Source organism: Chiloscyllium plagiosum, unplaced genomic scaffold (genome assembly GCF_037043375.1).
Source record: "Chiloscyllium plagiosum isolate Xiang-an unplaced genomic scaffold, Cpla_swu_hap1 HiC_scaffold_21, whole genome shotgun sequence".
NCBI classification, from domain to species: Eukaryota; Metazoa; Chordata; class Chondrichthyes; order Orectolobiformes; family Hemiscylliidae; genus Chiloscyllium; species Chiloscyllium plagiosum.
In genome coordinates this window covers 2,854,546-2,872,254 of record NW_028270159.1, presented here as the reverse complement: position 1 = coordinate 2,872,254, position 17,709 = coordinate 2,854,546, and the positions used below count along the sequence as shown (strand labels likewise).

At 52.1% G+C, this 17,709-nt stretch overlaps 1 protein-coding gene across 3 annotated transcripts in view; it reads right to left on the bottom strand.

The window, feature by feature from the left end:
* wdr5 (WD repeat domain 5) overlaps positions 1-4,806 on the bottom strand; it is a 64,461-nt gene extending 59,655 nt beyond the window's left edge. Inside the window, exon 1 of one of the 3 annotated variants that reach the window (XM_043687308.2) lies at positions 4,699-4,806. The gene's annotated coding sequence lies outside the window, so the exon portion shown is untranslated. Of the gene's footprint in view, positions 1-747; positions 1,325-4,698 lie in introns of those variants that run through there. The other 2 variants (XM_043687307.2, XM_043687309.2) reach the window with 2 other exon arrangements.
* Positions 4,807-17,709: the final 12,903 nt, after the last annotated feature.

Sequence of the window (17,709 nt, the reverse complement as noted above, 5' to 3'; positions counted from 1 at the left end):
TCAAGGCTGCACTTAACAGAGTATGGCATCAAGAGCCTTAGAAAAAACTGTAATCAATGAGTATTGGGGAGCAAACTCTCTGGCGGCTGGAGTCATACCTGGCACATGGGAAGATATTTGTGGGTTGTTGGAGGTCAGTTATCTCAGGTCTAGGACATCACTGCAAGTGTTCCTCAATGTAGTGCACAAGACTAACTATCTTCAATTGCTTCACCAATAATCTTTCATTCATAAGGTCGAAAATGGGTTTGTTTGATGATGATTTCATAATGATCAGCACCACTCCGACTCCTCAGGTACTGAAGCAGTTCACGATCAAATACATTACCTAGACAATATGCAGGTAAGTGCGAAGTATCAGCAAATAATATATAGGTTGCTCAAGTGTCAGGCAATGACCAACTCCAACAGGACACAATCTAACTATCACCAGTTGATTTTCAAATAGTATTACCATCACTGAATCCTCGACTATCAACATCCTGTGATTTACCAGAAAGTGAACTAGACCAGTCATATAAATACAGTGGTTATAAGACAAAGTCAGAGGCTAGAAATCCTGCAACGAGGTAACTCACTTCCCGACTTCCCAAAACCTGCCCACCATCTACAGTCCCAAGTCACATGCATGATCGACTCTCCCTCCTTGCTTTGATGAGCACAGCTCCATCAAACTCGAAACTTGACACCATCCAGTACAAAACAGCCTCTTTGATTGGCATTACATTCACAAACATTCATTCTTACCAAGTTCTGAGAAGGTTTGTAGCTCAGGTTGAGGTTCTGGATGCAGGTTTACTCACTGAGCTGGAAGGTTCATTTTCAGATGTTTTGTCATCATACTAGGTAACATCTTCAGTGAGCCTCCAAATGAAGCACTGGTGGTGTAGCCCGGTTTCTATTTATGTTTGGGTTTCCTTGGGTTGGTGATGTCATTTCCTGTTCTTTTTCTCAGGGGGTGGTAAATAGGATCCAAGTCAATGTGTTTGGTGATAGAGTTTCGGTTAGAATACCATGCTTCTAGGTATTCTTGTATGTGTCGCTGTTTGGCTTGTCCTTGGTTGGATGTGTTGTCCCAGTCGAAGTGGTGTCCTTCCTCATCTGAAAATAAGGCTAGTGAGAGTGGGTCATGTCTTTTTGTGGCAAGTTGATGTTCATGTGTGGCTCATTATCTGCCTGTTTGTCCAACGTAGTGTTTGTTACAGTTCTTGCACGGTATTTTGTAGATTCACTCTTATCACCATCAACATTCAGTTGTTGCAGTGTGCACCATTAACAAGATGCACTGCAGAAATTCACCGAGGCACCTTGCACTTTCCAGACTCATGACCACTACCATCTAGAAGGACAGAGGCAGCAGATACATGAGAACACTACCACTTGCAACTTCCCCTCTAAGCCACTCACCAGTCTGACTTGGAAATTACATCACTTTTCCTTCCCTATTACTAGTTCAAATCCTGAAATTCCTTCCCATCAGCATTATGGGTCTACCTACAGTAGATGGACTGCAGGTGTTCTAGAAAGCAGCTCACTACCACTTTCTCAAGGGCAACTAGGAATGGGAAATAAATCCTGGACCAACCAGCAAATGCTTACATTGCACAAATGAATTTCTAAAACCAGTAGAGGCTGTGAATTAAGGGAAAGGATGGTATTTGTATTTTACAACTTGGCCCATTGTCAGGATTGTAACTGAGGATGAGGCAAGCGAATACACATTAGAAAAATTTAGAAACATTTGCACTCTGACACATTTTGGGAGAGGGGAGGGTTAAGAATAAGGGGAAGAAATATGCACTCAATGGTGAAATGTTAAGAGAAGTTACAAAAAAAAAGGGTGAAGTGTTCTGATACACAAATCTCTAAACAGGTAGAGAACCAATTAAGCTCAACAGTATGGAACAGTGTCGCACCACCCCAACTGGTGCATGATGCACATTGATTAAGTGAAGTATCACAATTTGATAAATTGTGGAGCTGGAAAAAGCACAGATCAAGCAGGATCAGAGGAGCAGGGGAGTTGACGTTTCAGGTCAAAACCTTTCATCAGGACTGGTGAAAGATTATCACCTTAAACATCAACTTCCCTGTTCCTTCGATGCTGCTTGACCTGTGCTTTTTCCAGCTCCACACTTTATCGACCTGATATTCCAGCATCTGCAGCCCTCACTATCTCCAAGTACCTCAATTTACAAAGGAATGAAAGGGCTGCAAGTGTTTGTATTTTTAGGAGAGGAAAGGAGTCAAAACAACGGCACTTTTAAAAGGGAGGACAGATGATAGGCAGCACATGGTCAGTGAATAGGAAGGGTTTAAAGTGATTTGGGCCAAGTGCTGGCAAATGGGACTAGATAAGGTTAGGATATTTGGTAGGCATAGACAAGTTGGACCAAAGGGTCTGTTTCTGTGCTGTACATCTCTATGACTGAGTCAAAATGCCAATCACATTATATCTGCCTTGCCAGAATTTGCAGGTACTGAACTTCAATGATATAAACAGAACTTGTAGGGTGAAATTCCTTTGACAGTTACATCAGTCTTACAGATTATTCTCTCGAAGCTGCCTTCTCTACAGAATGAACCCAAAAACAATGCCACAACAGGCAGCTGAGGAATAACCAAGTAACTACATTAGATAATTTAATACTGGAGACTGCAAATGTCCATCTTGCAGACACCAGTACAGGAGGGAGGGTGGGGGGGGGGGGGGTCCGGGAGGGTCATGCTACCCACCCCAAAACTGAGTCCAGCTACTTCAATATATTGTTTAATAATACCCCCTACCTATCACACCCTTAACGGCTTGACTTGGCCAGCTACAGTTCCACAGGTGCCAGGCAGCCAAGAACATTTCTCAAAGTTCTTTCAATGAAAGGTCGTGAATAGAAGGAAGATATTTGTCAGAAAAGCATCACAGCTAATCCTGCCCTTACCCAAGGTTTACGTACAAATAGAAAATGGATCAGAATTCCAAACTGTTTGTCCCTTTGTTCGTCAGCCTCCAAGAGAACCCAAGGGGCTTCAGCCCAATTGAGCTCTTCCTGACACCAAACATGAAAGATTGTAAACTGCAGAATTTCAAGAGGACATGGATCAATTGGTGAAGTAAACTCATGACGTGCAATGAAGAGGAAGGTGAAGTGATTGACTTTGGCACAAAGAACATAGAGACAACATAAACTAAAGAGCACAATTCTAAAAGAGGTGCAGAAGCAGGACCCGATATACTTGCATTAGTCTTTGTCGGTGGCAAGACTAGTTGACAGTGATTAACAAAGCACATAATATTCTGGAATTTATTAACTGGGACATAAAGTACAAGAGCGAGTGCGATGTGGAACTTGCACAGAATAGTAGCTCAATTTTGTGTCATCAGCTCTGGGCCCTACACGTAGTCGTAGAGATGTACAGCACAGAAATAGACCCTTCGGTCCAACTTGTCCACGTTGACCAGATATCCTAAATTAATCTGGTCCCATTTGCCAGCACTTGACCCATATACTTCCTATTCATATACCCATCCAAATGCTTTTTAAATGTTTTAATTGTACCAACCTCCATCACTTCCTCTGGCAGCTCAGTTCATACACACACCACCCTCTGCGTGAAAACGTTGCCTCTTACATCCCTTTTAATTTTTTTCCCCCTCTCACCCTAAACCTATGCCCTCTAGCTCTGGACTCCCCTACTCCAAGTAAAAGACCTTGTCTATTTAACCTATACATGCTCATGCTTTTATAAACCTCTGAGGTCACCCTTCAGCCTCTGACACTCCAAGGAAAACAGCCCCAGCCTGTTCAGCCTCTCTTTAATCCTCCAACACGGTCAACATCCTTGTAAATCTTTTCTGAACCCTTTCAAGTTTCACAACAGCCTTCCAACAGGAGGAATACCAGATTTGCACACAATATTCCAAAAGTGGCCTAACCAATGTCCTGTACAGTCATAACATGACTTCAAGAAGAATGTGGCAGTGTTGAAAAATGTGCATGCAAGATTTTATGAGAAATGGCTACAAGGACGATGAACTTCATTAACAAAGTCTGACTGGAGAAACTGGGGCTCTTTTTCTTGGCAAAAAGATAACCGAGGGGAGAATTAGAAGTCATTTAAACTCATGAGGAGTCACAACAGTGTTGATAGAAACTAATCCCACTTGTGGGTGGATTGAAAATGAGGACGCATGGATTCAAATAGATGCACAAAAAGCTTTTACACACCATGAGTGGTTAGGATCTTCAATGCACTACCTGGGAATGTGCTGGAGAGGTTCAATGAAGGAGTTCTGAAGAGAATTCGCCTGTATCTGAAAATGAATAATCTGCAGGGTTGCAGAGGTGGTGGGAGAATAGCACTAAGTGCAATCAATGTGTTAACATGCGTCCAATAGGCCGAATGACCTCCTCCTGCACAGTGACCATTGTGAGAGCTGCAGGGTCACCCACCCCACAATGTCCTGACAGGACAGGGATTGTCTGACACTGGGATCAGGGAGCGGGGGGGACAGGGGACACGGAGGTCGGGGAGAAGGGCTCGATACACGCTCCGGCTCTGGGAGCCGCTGGGGCGGAGGGGGGGGGGGGGGGACTGAGCCTGCAGTAGATGTAGGGATGGGTCGAGGCCCTGGGAAACCGGCGTTCAAAGTCCTGAACCCACGTTAAGCCGGGCCTGAGCCTCCACTACCACCGCTGTTACCTGGGCCTGCCGCCGCCGCCGCTCTCCCCGTGCAGCCTGGGCCTCGGCCTGCCACCGCTGCTGTCCCTTCTGCTCGATGTGGCGGGAGCGCCCACTGCGCTTGCGCCGTTCCAAACCCCTGGCATGTGACAAAGAGCCGAAAAGGCCAAGAGAGAACAATAAGTGAGAGACTCCAGCCACAGAGCCCCACTGGAAGTAGACCTCCCAAAGAATGAAGTTAAAAATCACACACCAGGTTAGAGTCCAACAGGTTTAGTTGGAAGCACCAGGTTTCAGAGCGTCGCTCCTTTATCAGGTGATAGGGGAGGGCTCGATCCTAACACACAGAATTTATAGCAAAATTATACATTGAAAAATTGATTGTCTGTTAAGCCTTTCATCTGTTAGAATACAGTGATAGTTTCACTTCTTTCATGTGTAAATCACAAACCCTTTTTTAAAGTTGCATTCTCGGGTTAGCTGAAGAAGAGCTCATGCCCGAAACGTCGAATCTCCTGTTCCCTGGATGCTGCCTGACCTGCTGTGCTGTTCCAGCAATAAAGTTTCAACTTTGATCTCCAGCATCTGCAGACCTCACTTCCTTCTCGGGTTAGCTGTTAACAATGGTGATAGCTAGACAATGTGTTGAAGGTTCTGGATCAGTGGTGCTGGAAGAGCACAGCAGTTCAGGCAGTATCCGAGGGCAGGCAAAATCGACGTTTCGGGCAAAAGCCCTTCATCAGAAATAAAGGCAGAGAGCCTGAAGCGTGGAGAGATAAGCTAGAGGAGGGTGGGGGTGGGGGTGGGAGAAAGTAGCATAGAGTACAATACGTCAGTGGGGGAGGAGATGAAGGTGATAGGTCAGGGAGAAAAGGGTGGAGTGGATAGGTGGAAAAGGAGCTGGGCAGGTCGGACAAGTCCAGACAGGTCAGGGGATCGAGTTGCTGGAGGTTAGAAGCTAGGATGAGGTGGGGGAAGGGGAAATGAGGAAACTGTTGAAATCCACATTGATGCCCTGGGGTTGAAGTGTTCCGAGGCAGAAGATGAGGCGTTCTTCCTCCAGGCGTCTGGTGGTGAGGGAGCGGCGGTGAAGGAGGCCCAGCACCTCCATATCCTCGGCAGAGTGGGAGGGGGAGTTGAAATGTTGAGCCACGGGGCAATTTGGTTGATTGGTGCGGGTGTCTCAGAGATGTTCCCTAAAGTGCTCTGCTAGGAGGCGCCCAGTCTCCCCAATGTAGAGGAGACCGCATCGGGAGCAACGGATACAATAGATGATATTAGTGGATGTACAGGTAAAACTTTGATGGATGTGGAAGGCTCCTTTAGGGCCTTGGATGGAGGTGAGGGAGGAGGTGTGGGCACAGGTTTTACAGTTGCATGCCACCGCATCACCTTCATCTCCTTCCCCACTGACCTATTGTACTCTATGCTACTCTCTCCCCACCCTCCTCTAGCTTATCTCTCCACGCTTCAGGCTCTCTGCCTTTATTCCTGATGAAGGGCTTTTGCCCGAAACGTCGATTTTGCCTGTCCTCGGATGCTGCCTGAATTGCTGTGCTCTTCCAGCACCACTGATCCAGAATCTGGTTTCCAGCATCTGCAGTCATTGTTTTTACCAATATGTTGAAGGTGTTAGCCCCCTGTGTTCTCTCTCTGTCTATGCCATGATGTTTAGGTTGATTCTAATCTAAAAAAAGTGAGATAACAGAGTTTTACATGAATTCATGCAGTTTTTGAGCTCAGAGTTCCACATGAAGTTCTATGAGCATAGGCTGATAGGTACCCATAGGGAGGGCCTCAACCGGGACCTTGGGTTCATGTCACATTACATGTGACCACCATTGCACGATACATACACACTCACACAGGCACTCCGATACACATGGACACATATATACACAGACACCCACACACACCCTTACAGACACACACACTCCCACATGCACCCCCTCATAGACTTAAGACACTCTACACTCACTACACACACATACACTTTCTCACACTCATGACCCCCAACCCAGACAGACATACACAGACAGACAAAGACCCACATGCACACATATATCTTGTGGGGTGAATTTTTACTTGCAGGGTTACATTGTACTTTGCTCAAAAACTGCATGCATTCATGTCAAACTTCTATCTCACTTTTTTTAGATTAGAATCAACCTAAACATCTTGGCATAGACAGAGAACACAGGGGGCTAATACCTTCAACATATTGTCTAGCTATCTCCATTATTAACAGCTAACCTGAGAATGTAACTTTTTAAAAAAGGTTTTGTGATTTACACATGAAAGAAGTGAAACTATCACTGTATTCTAACAGATGAAAGGCTTATCAGACAATCAATTTTTCAATGTACAATTTCAGTTACATCACACTGTAAATTTTTGCTATACATTCTGTGGGTTAGGATTGAGCCCTCCACTATCACCAGCTCAACAAGTCCTGAAGAAGGGTTATGAAGGAGCAAAGCTCCGAAAGCTAGTGTGCTTCCAATTAAACCTGTTGGACTATAACCTGGTGTTGTGTGATTTTTAACTTTGTACACCCCAGTCCAACACCGGCATCGCCAAATTATCCCAAAGAATAATACGGACAGCACTGAGGGACAGCGGAAACCTGGGGAAAGATGATGGAAACAAATTGAGGAGTAAATTACACATCATTTCCAATGCGTGGGTGGGAGCGGCAGGGGAATGAAGTACCAGTCTATGGTCGTTATGATTGCTTCGTCAACAGTTATCAGACAAAACAAAACTGCAAATGCTGGAATCCAAAGTAGACAGACAGGAAGCTGGAAGAATACAGCAAGCCAGGCAGCATCAGGAGGTGAAGAAGTGGACGCTGCAGGTGTAAATCTTCTTCATGACCCGTTATACTGGGCAGTGTCTTCAAAGGATGCCAACATTGAAGAAGGTCTCTGCCTCCCTGAGAGATGCACTCAGTGAGTCCCTTTCTCACTACCATAACACTGTGACCTCCTTAGCCCTCCAGCTCTTTGGCCACAGTGCCATTCCTCAGCTGCTATCTTTGTAACTATCTCATGCCTCAAGGCCTCCTAGTACATTTTAAACCCTCCAAATTTGGACCCACCTTTGATGCTCCATACTTGCAATACCTCCACAAACAATTCTCTCTCTGGAATCTCTGCTCCACCGTCTCGGCTTTGTGGAGGCACTTCCATTTCCTCGCCTCATCCCTCACCCAGCCCACAGCCACCTCCCTTTCCCAAACATGTGGAGGACCTCAACTATTCGACATCTAATGGAGAATCCACCAGCTCAACAAGTCCTGAAGAAGGGTTACACCTGAAACATTGACTTCTCCATCTCATGATGCTGCCTGGCTTGCTATGTTCTCCCAGACTCCTGCCTATCTACTTTAGTCAACAGTTATGTTCAGAAAGTAGAAGCAAGAGACTGTTTAAGCTGATTTTAATTTGTTTTAAAAAACAATAGAGATGTCTGTGTATGGGTGTTTGTTGAGAGGGAGCATGCAGTGTCCAAGAACACAGTGGAGGCCTTTCAAGACCAGTGGGTATCAGAGACTGGGGCGCATAATCGGAAAATAACATTTTGATTTAATATTGATAAGTTTCCATGAATTTTTGATTTTGTTACTATGCCTCACCAGAGGATATTGAAACTGTTTTATTTTAAAAGAGACAAAAGTAGAGGTGAAAATTGAAAAACATTTGGAAGTCCATTCACAATAAATTTGATGTACTACTTGAAGAAAATAAAGAAAAAGGTCAACGTAACATTGGATCTCAACAGTTTGAACATCAGATGATACAGAGTCCACATTTGAATATTACGTACAGTTCTGGGCATCACATCTCAGAGTAAATCTTGATTTTGGAGACAGGACTCTGTCATTTAAGTAAAGGATGTGTCACTGATTAGGCCAACATTTATTGCTCATCCCAGTAACAATTGACAACATGGATGTGAAGTTGGAGTCACATGTATGCCAAACAAGTTAAGGATGACATATTTACTTCTGTAAAAGGCAATAGTGAGCCAGTTGGGTTTTTACATCAATTGACAATGGTAATTCGGTTTTCATTTTTTAATCAAGATTTTTACTCAATTCCAATTTCACCATCTGTCAATGGTGAAGTTCAAACCCATGTCATCCAAGCGGGATTACGACAACATAGACATTATTATTAGCCAACATCTCCCCCGGTTAGTGAAGCAGTTCTAGGATTCTGATCCAGCAACAGTGAGGGAACAGTGATATATTTTCATGTAAGAATGGTGTTTGGTTTGGAGTGAAACTTGCAGATGGTTGTCTTTCCTGGTGTCTTCCATCCTTGTCTTTCCTCATGATAGAGGTCACGAGTATGTTAGGTGCTGTCAGAGGAGTCTTGGTGAATTTCTGCATTGAATCTTGTAAATTACACACACTGCTGTAACTGTGCATTGGTGGTGAGGGAGTAAATTTTGAAAGTAATTTACCACAGAACTCCTGTCCTCTGACCTCTGGATGCACAGTTTCTACATAGCTGGTCCAGTTCAGTTGCTCACTACTTATCATCTTAAACTGCAATTGCTGAGATCTTGCTGCATTTGGACATGGACTGCTTCAGTATCTGAGGAGTTGTGAATGGTGATGAACATTGTGCTTGGCTCCAGTTCTGTGTTCTTTTTTAGTGCAGATAAATAATAACGATTGAAAAAATGCAAGAGGCTGAATGACCTCCTAATCCCAAAACAAGAGTGAGGGCCTCTCCATGTATTATTCACCTTATTGCATATAATGTTAAACATTATACCTATGAGTAGCAATGCTTGTTTAACCCACTGACCCCATTCACACTCTCCTGAGCTATGAGCATAAACTCTCAGTCTGTCAGGAACAATGATCACAGAGCAAGATTTATGATGTCCCCAAAATGGTTGAGTGTTTGGACAGGTCTTTAAAAGGTCTCAGTATAATAAATAATACTTTACCACCCCCTGAGAAAAAGAACAGGAAATGACATCACCAACCCAAAAAACTCAAACATACAAATAGAAAACAGGAATCATCAGCAGTACTTCATCTGGAGGCTCACTAAATATGTTACCTAGTATGGTGACGAAATGTCTGAAAATGAACCCTCCAGCTCAGCGAGCAAACCTACATCCAGAACCTCAACCTGAGCTACAAATCTTCTCAAAACTCTATAATGCTTCACCTTCTGAAGAGTAAATCAGTACAGAGTTTCATAACTTGGTGATTTCTGTTTTTTGTGTTTTAAAATTTTAGTATCTGTATAGTTAACCTGACAGCAATCATATTGTATAGCACTTCTCAGCATTAACGGTGTGAGCTAAGGCTTTATGTTCAGCTAACAGGAAGCAAAAAAAGATAGAAACGAGAGGAGAATTGAGCTAAGTCAATTTACAGTTAGCAAATACACATTTCACTTGAACATTAATTCCAAATTGATAACTGGTAAAACGTTTTGAGGAAAATGTAAATCAACAGGAGGCCACTCAGCCCCTCAAGCCTTTGTTGCTATTCAATTAGATCATAACTGATCTGTATCTGAACCCTGCCCATTCTTTGATCATAAGAAAATGCAAGATATCCGATCTGAAACAATAATGCTGGGGGTTGGAGAACCTTAACAGCTCTGGCAATACTTATGGACAGAGAAACAACATGACTCAAGACCAACATGACTCTTTCTTTCACTTTCCAGCATTTTCTGATTTTATTTCAAACAGCTAGTCTGTCGTCTCCGAAGGTGTGATTGAGTCCCAACTGCACCAGGATTTTTCTGGAAGAGATTGACAGATTTTCACAGATTTGCAAAATATTTCCCGATGTTATCCTTCAACAATATTCGTCAAATTTTAAGATTCTGCTCCTTGTTCAGGACTCATTCTTACTGCAGGCATGGTGGCACAGTGGTTAGCACTAGGACCTCACAATGTCAAGGACCTGGGTTCGATTCCAGCCTCAGCCGACCATCTCTGTGAAGTTTGCACATTCTCCCTGTGTATGCATGAGTTGCCTCCAGGTGCTGTGGTTTCCTCCCACAGTCCAAAAATATACAGTTTAGACAGATGGTGATTCAGCACAGCCACAGTGTGACCAGGGTTGTGCAGGCTAAGTGGATAAACCTGGGAAATGCAGCGTTAGAGGGATGGGGTGAGGGTGGAATGCCATTCAGAGGATGATGTGAATTTGATGGACTCCTTCGCCACTTTACAGATTGTATGATTAAAGGAAATATAATTCTGTATCTATTGTGTTGAAGTTTTTAATCCAATGAAATATTTTGCTTGAGACACACCTAATTTCTTATTTTGAACAAAATGCAAGGCTGAGTCTGCATCTGTCTTCACAAGTCAATCCATCGATTGTGAAGGGTCCACAAGACCTGAAACGTTAACATTGTGTTTCCTCCTTAGAAACAACAAAACCTGCCAAGTTTTTCTAGCTGGTTTCATCATCATCAGTACTCTCATTTTTATTTTGTTTAATCCATTGGTAAATTAGTGATGTGATCCTCACGGATTGAAATGTTTGGCAAGATAACAGTTTCTGGAAACGATGGCACCTGCAGCACAGAGTCTGAGAAAAGAAACTGCTCACCCTGTGCTGACCTTCCGACAGTGCGGCGCTCCCTCAGCACTGACCCTCCGACAGTGCGGCGCTCCCTCAGCACTGACCCTCCGACAGTGCGGCGCTCCCTCAGCACTGACCCTCCGACAGTGCGGCGCTCCCTCAGCACTGACCCTCCGACAGTGCGGCGCTCCCTCAGCACTGACCCTCCGACAGTGCGGCGCTCCCTCAGCACTGACCCTCCGACAGTGCGGCGCTCCCTCAGCACTGACCCTCCGACAGTGCGGCGCTCCCTCAGCACTGACCCTCCGACAGTGCGGCGCTCCCTCAGCACTGACCCTCCGACAGTGCGGCGCTCCCTCAGCACTGACCCTCCGACAGTGCGGCGCTCCCTCAGCACTGACCCTCCGACAGTGCGGCGCTCCCTCAGCACTGACCCTCCGACAGTGCGGCGCTCCCTCAGCGCTGACCCTCCGACAGTGCGGCGCTCCCACAGCGCTGACCCTCCGACAGTGCGGCGCTCCCTCAGCACTGACCCTCCGACAGTGCGGCGCTCCCTCAGCGCTGACCCTCCGACAGTGCGGCGCTCCCTCAGCACTGACCCTGCAACAGTGCGGCACTCCCTCAGCACTGACCCTCCCTCAGCACTGACCCTGCAACAGTGCGGCGCTCCCTCAGCACTGAACCTGCAACAGTGCGGAGCTCCCTCAGCACTGACCCTGCAACAGTGCCCACTCCCTCAGCACTGACCCTCCGACTGTTTGGCACTCACTCAGCACTGACCCTACAACAGTGCGGCGCTCCCTCAGCACTGACCCTCCGACAGTGCGGCACTCCCTCAGCACTGACCCTCCGACAGTGCGGCGCTCCCTCAGCGCTGACCCTCCGACACTCCCTCAGCGCTGACCCTCCGACAGTGCGGCGCTCCCTCAGCGCTGACCCTCCGACAGTGCGGCGCTCCCTCAGCGCTGACCCTCCGACAGTGCGGCACTCCCTCAGCACTGACCCTCCGACAGTGCGGCGCTCCCTCAGTGCTGACCCTCCGACAGTGCCCACTCCCTCAGCGCTGACCCTCCGACAGCGCCCACTCCCTCAGCACTGACCCTCCGACAGTGCCCGCTCCCTCAGCACTGACCCTCCGACAGCGCCCACTCCCTCAGCACTGACCCTCTGACAGTGCCCACTCCCTCAGCACTGACCCTCTGACAGTGCCCACTCCCTCAGCACTGACCCTCCGACAGTGCCCACTCCCTCAGCACTGACCCTCTGACAGTGCCCACTCCCTCAGCACTGACCCTCCGACAGCGCCCACTCCCTCAGCACTGACCCTCCGACAGTGCGGCACTCCCTCAGCACTGACCCTCCGACAGCGCCCACTCCCTCAGCACTGACCCTCTGACAGTGCCCACTCCCTCAGCACTGACCCTCCGACAGCGCCCACTCCGTCAGTACTGACCCTCCGACAGTGCCCACTCCCTCAGCACTGACCCTCTGACAGTGCCCACTCCCTCAGCACTGACCCTCAGACAGCGCACACTCCCTCAGCACTGAACCTCCGACAGTGCGGCACTCCCTCAGCACTGACCCTCCGACAGTGCGGCACTCCCTCAGCGCTGACCCTCCGACAGTGCGGCGCTCCCTCAGCGCTGACCCTCCGACAGTGCGGCGCTCCCTCAGCGCTGACCCTCCGACAGTGCGGCGCTCCCTCAGTGCTGACCCTGCAACAGTGCGGCGCTTCCTCAGCACTGACCCTCCGACAGCGCCCACTCCCTCAGCACTGACCCTCTGACAGTGCCCACTCCCTCAGCACTGACCCTCCGACAGCGCACACTCCCTCAGCACTGAACCTCCGACAGTGCGGCACTCCCTCAGCACTGAACCTCCGACAGTGCCCACTCCCTCAGCACTGACCCTCTGACAGTGCCCACTCCCTCAGCACTGACCCTCCGACAGCGCCCACTCCCTCAGCACTGACCCTCCGACAGTGCCCACTCCCTCAGCACTGACCCTCCGACAGTGCGGCGCTCCCTCAGTGCTGACCCTCCGACAGCGCCCACTCCCTCAGCACTGACCCTCCGACAGTGCCCGCTCCCTCAGCACTGACCCTCCGACAGCGCCCACTCCCTCAGCACTGACCCCCTGACAGTGCCCACTCCCTCAGCACTGACCCACCGACAGCGCCCACTCCCTCAGCACTGAACCTCCGACAGTGCGGCACTCCCTCAGCACTGACCCTCTGACAGTGCGGCACTCCCTCAGCACTGACCCTCTGACAGTGCCCACTCCCTCAGCACTGACCCTCCGACAGTGCGGGACTCCCTCAGCACTGACCCTCCGACAGTGCCCACTCCCTCAGCACTGACCCTCCGACAGTGCGGCCCTCCCTCAGCACTGACCCTCCGACAGTGCCCACTCCCTCAGCACTGACCCTCCGACAGTGCGGCCCTCCCTCAGCACTGACCCTCCGACAGTGCCCACTCCCTCAGCGCTGACCCTCCGACAGTGCGGCACTCCCTCAGCGCTGACCCTCCGACAGTGCGGCGCTCCCTCAGTGCTGACCCTCCGACAGTGCGGCACTCCCTCAGCGCTGGCCCTCCGACAGTGCGGCGCTCCCTCAGTGCTGACCCTCCGATAGTGCCCACTCCCTCAGCGCTGACCCTCCGACAGCGCCCACTCCCTCAGCACTGACCCTCCGACAGCGCCCGCTCCCTCAGCACTGACCCTCCGACAGTGCGGCGCTCCCTCAGCACTGACCCTCCGACAGTGCGGCGCTCCCTCAGCAATGACCCTGCAACAGTGCGGCGCTCCCTCAGCGCTGACCCTCCGACAGTGCGGCAAGCCCTCAGCACTGACCCTGCAACAGTGCCCACTCCCTCAGCACTGACCCTCCGACTGTTTGGCACTCACTCAGCACTGACCCTACAACAGTGCGGCGCTCCCTCAGCACTGACCCTCCGACAGTGCGGCACTCCCTCAGCACTGACCCTCCGACAGTGCGGCGCTCCCTCAGCGCTGACCCTCCGACACTCCCTCAGCGCTGACCCTCCGACAGTGCGGCGCTCCCTCAGCGCTGACCCTCCGACAGTGCGGCGCTCCCTCAGCGCTGACCCTCCGACAGTGCGGCACTCCCTCAGCACTGACCCTCCGACAGTGCGGCGCTCCCTCAGTGCTGACCCTCCGACAGTGCCCACTCCCTCAGCGCTGACCCTCCGACAGCGCCCACTCCCTCAGCACTGACCCTCCGACAGTGCCCGCTCCCTCAGCACTGACCCTCCGACAGCGCCCACTCCCTCAGCACTGACCCTCTGACAGTGCCCACTCCCTCAGCACTGACCCTCTGACAGTGCCCACTCCCTCAGCACTGACCCTCCGACAGTGCCCACTCCCTCAGCACTGACCCTCTGACAGTGCCCACTCCCTCAGCACTGACCCTCCGACAGCGCCCACTCCCTCAGCACTGACCCTCCGACAGTGCGGCACTCCCTCAGCACTGACCCTCCGACAGCGCCCACTCCCTCAGCACTGACCCTCTGACAGTGCCCACTCCCTCAGCACTGACCCTCCGACAGCGCCCACTCCGTCAGTACTGACCCTCCGACAGTGCCCACTCCCTCAGCACTGACCCTCTGACAGTGCCCACTCCCTCAGCACTGACCCTCAGACAGCGCACACTCCCTCAGCACTGAACCTCCGACAGTGCGGCACTCCCTCAGCACTGACCCTCCGACAGTGCGGCACTCCCTCAGCGCTGACCCTCCGACAGTGCGGCGCTCCCTCAGCGCTGACCCTCCGACAGTGCGGCGCTCCCTCAGCGCTGACCCTCCGACAGTGCGGCGCTCCCTCAGTGCTGACCCTGCAACAGTGCGGCGCTTCCTCAGCACTGACCCTCCGACAGCGCCCACTCCCTCAGCACTGACCCTCTGACAGTGCCCACTCCCTCAGCACTGACCCTCCGACAGCGCACACTCCCTCAGCACTGAACCTCCGACAGTGCGGCACTCCCTCAGCACTGAACCTCCGACAGTGCCCACTCCCTCAGCACTGACCCTCTGACAGTGCCCACTCCCTCAGCACTGACCCTCCGACAGCGCCCACTCCCTCAGCACTGACCCTCCGACAGTGCCCACTCCCTCAGCACTGACCCTCCGACAGTGCGGCGCTCCCTCAGTGCTGACCCTCCGACAGCGCCCACTCCCTCAGCACTGACCCTCCGACAGTGCCCGCTCCCTCAGCACTGACCCTCCGACAGCGCCCACTCCCTCAGCACTGACCCCCTGACAGTGCCCACTCCCTCAGCACTGACCCACCGACAGCGCCCACTCCCTCAGCACTGAACCTCCGACAGTGCGGCACTCCCTCAGCACTGACCCTCTGACAGTGCGGCACTCCCTCAGCACTGACCCTCTGACAGTGCCCACTCCCTCAGCACTGACCCTCCGACAGTGCGGGACTCCCTCAGCACTGACCCTCCGACAGTGCCCACTCCCTCAGCACTGACCCTCCGACAGTGCGGCCCTCCCTCAGCACTGACCCTCCGACAGTGCCCACTCCCTCAGCACTGACCCTCCGACAGTGCGGCCCTCCCTCAGCACTGACCCTCCGACAGTGCCCACTCCCTCAGCGCTGACCCTCCGACAGTGCGGCACTCCCTCAGCGCTGACCCTCCGACAGTGCGGCGCTCCCTCAGTGCTGACCCTCCGACAGTGCGGCACTCCCTCAGCGCTGGCCCTCCGACAGTGCGGCGCTCCCTCAGTGCTGACCCTCCGATAGTGCCCACTCCCTCAGCGCTGACCCTCCGACAGCGCCCACTCCCTCAGCACTGACCCTCCGACAGCGCCCGCTCCCTCAGCACTGACCCTCCGACAGTGCGGCGCTCCCTCAGCACTGACCCTCCGACAGTGCGGCGCTCCCTCAGCAATGACCCTGCAACAGTGCGGCGCTCCCTCAGCGCTGACCCTCCGACAGTGCGGCAAGCCCTCAGCACTGACCCTCCGACAGTGCGGCGCTCCCTCAGCGCTGACCCTCCGACAGTGCCCACTCCCTCAGCGCTGACCCTCCGACAGTGCCCACTCCCTCAGCGCTGACCCTCCGACAGCGCCCACTCCCTCAGCGCTGACCCTCCGACAGCGCCCACTGCCTCAGCACTGACCCTCCGACAGTGCCCGCTCCCTCAGCACTGACCCTCCGACAGCGCCCACTCCCTCAGCACTGACCCTCCGACAGCGCCCACTCCCTCAGCACTGACCCTCTGACAGTGCCCACTCCCTCAGCACTGACCCTCTGACAGTGCCCACTCCCTCAGCACTGACCCTCCGACAGTGCCCACTCCCTCAGCACTGACCCTCTGACAGTGCCCACTCCCTCAGCACTGACCCTCCGACAGCGCCCACTCCCTCAGCACTGACCCTCCGACAGTGCGGCACTCCCTCAGCACTGACCCTCCGACAGCGCCCACTCCCTCAGCACTGACCCTCCGACAGTGCGGCGCTCCTCAGTGCTGACCCTCCGACAGTGCCCACTCCCTCAGCGCTGACCCTCCGACAGCGCCCACTCCCTCAGCACTGACCCTCTGACAGTGCCCACTCCCTCAGCACTGACCCTCCAACAGTGCCCACTCCCTCAGCACTGATCCTCCGACAGTGCGGCGCTCCCTCAGCACTGACCCTCTGACAGTGCCCACTCCCTCAGCACTGACCCTCCGACAGTGCCCACTCCCTCAGCACTGACCCTCTGACAGTGCCCACTCCCTCAGAATTGACCCTCTGACAGTGCTCACTCCCTCAGCACTGACCCTCCGACAGTGCGGCGCTCCCTCAGCACTGACCCTCTGACAGTGCCCACTCCCTCAGCACTGACCCTCCGACAGTGCCCACTCCCTCAGCACTGACCCTCTGACAGTGCCCACTCCCTCAGCACTGACCCTCCAACAGTGCCCACTCCCTCAGCACTGACCCTCCGACAGTGCGGCGCTCCCTCAGCACTGACCCTCTGACAGTGCTCACTCCCTCAGCGCTGATCCTCCGACAGTGCGGCGCTCCCTCAGCACTGACCCTCTGACAGTGCCCACTCCCTCAGCACTGACCCTCCGACAGTGCCCACTCCCTCAGCACTGACCCTCCGACAGTGCGGCGCTCCCTCAGCACTGACCCTCCGACAGTGCGGCGCTCCCTCAGCACTGACCCTCTGACAGTGCCCACTCCCTCAGCACTGACCCTCCGACAGTGCGGCACTCCCACCGCATCCACCTCTCGGGTCAAGTCCGTTATTTCGATCCCAGAATTTGCTGCCTCACTGCGCCTGCGTGCCCCTTGCTTGCTGGGATCTGTAGTCCGAGCTGCTGTAGAGGGATAGCCAGAACTACAACCCCCGGCGGCCACTGCGCAACTCCCGCGCAGCCGCATTCTGTGGGCGCGCTCCGAACGCCCGTCAAGGCAGCGACGGAAAGAGGTAACGGGGAGGGG